The sequence below is a fragment of the Athene cunicularia genome, unplaced genomic scaffold (genome assembly GCF_003259725.1).
Source record: "Athene cunicularia isolate RWA unplaced genomic scaffold, athCun1 SCF_122, whole genome shotgun sequence".
NCBI classification, from domain to species: domain Eukaryota; kingdom Metazoa; phylum Chordata; class Aves; order Strigiformes; family Strigidae; genus Athene; species Athene cunicularia.
Genome location: NW_020799181.1, coordinates 7,188 through 8,747, shown reverse-complemented (window position 1 = coordinate 8,747; position 1,560 = coordinate 7,188).

Below are 1,560 nucleotides of genomic sequence, written 5' to 3'. Positions count from 1 at the left end.
CAACCCCCCCCCCCCCCCGAAATTAATCCAGGCAGGACCAGCGGAGCGAGGGCACCCCAAAAGGGATAAGGCTTGGGGATTTCCAGCCCTTCGTAATTAGAGATAACGATTAAAACATTAATTGGTGTCACCCCTGTGATAACTTTGGCAACCTGGGGCCACCCCAAGGCGCCAAAATGGCACAAATCACCCCCACGAGGCTCGGGGCAAACGGGGCTTCCAAGCCCAGGAGCCGCTCAGGGGGTGAAAAAAAAGGCTCAGCCTAACAAGGAGCAGTTTTTAGAGGGGGGTATAAACGGCGTCGCACAGGCGAGTCGTGGCTAAGCGCGACCTACAGATCCTGAAAGAACCGAAAAGGACCAGAGCACCTCGGGGGAAGGTTTTGTTTTGTTTTGTTTTGTTTTTTTTCCCTTTGAAAGGAAATTAAGATTAATTAGGACGAGCCTGGCTGGTGTAGAAGGCCCAGCTTAATCGCCGCTCCCGCCAGCACCGGGCGCACAAAAAAATCCCTCCCACGAGAGTATTTTGTTGTCTGTTCTACCCAGGGAGCAGCGGCCTCTAGGGGGGGGAAAAAAAAGAACAAAAAAAGTCACAAGACGAGGTGAAAACGGGAAAAAGTTTTGGTGAAATTTAATTTCCCGCCTAACCGCCCCGAGCGTCACCGCTCCAGCTTAACAAAACGAGCCGTGGCTGAAGTTTTCTCGCCACAAAGGTCAACGTCAGGGGAAGGGAGGAACGGGGTGAGGATGAGCACCAAAAAAAAAAAAAAAATTATAATCTCCGCCTTAAACTCCGGGTTTTAGACCAGGTGGAGAACTAGAATTTACGCCGAGCAGCACTTAGGAGTGGCCCCCACCCATCCTCTCCGGACAAACCCACCGTTAAAACACACACCCACGCCTCTAAAAACCTTCCGAAATTAATTTGCTGAAATAATTTCAGAAAATCTGAACTCACTTGGAGAAAAAATTATTTTTTTTTTCTCCTTCCGGACAGAATCTCTTTCGCGATACGCCCAACGCGGAGTTTACACCCTCGCCACCAATTCAATGTTTTCTTTTTTTTTCGGTTTTATTAACGTTCGCTTTTATCCCTCCGGTTCTCTTGGGCTTCCTCTTCCCCAGGTCATCGATAAAAACACACGCGGCGAGCGGAAAACCCAAAATTTTTTGCCTCCACGAGGAAAACCAAATGGAATAAGGCTCAGGCGGACGATACCAACACCTGCGGGCAGGGCGACACCAAGGGACGTCCCAAATTTTTTTTTCCCCCCGCCCCTTCCCCGAGGCATCGATGGCGAATTCATCACCCGTTTCCCAAGAAGGCGTCAACCGTGCTCAAGTTTCTCATCCCCCAAACGGGTCGTTTCGGGGAAAATTTGGTTATTTTCAACCTCGACGATCAATTTATCCCCCGTGCTCTGTGGGTATCACCAAGGGATGAGGCGCCTCGGGAGTTTCCCCAAAATATTTTGGGTTATTTCGACAGGATGAAGCCCAAAATCACGCAAATTAAAATCGAAGAGCGGGCGGCTCCCGACAAAAAAAAAAAAAAAAAAAA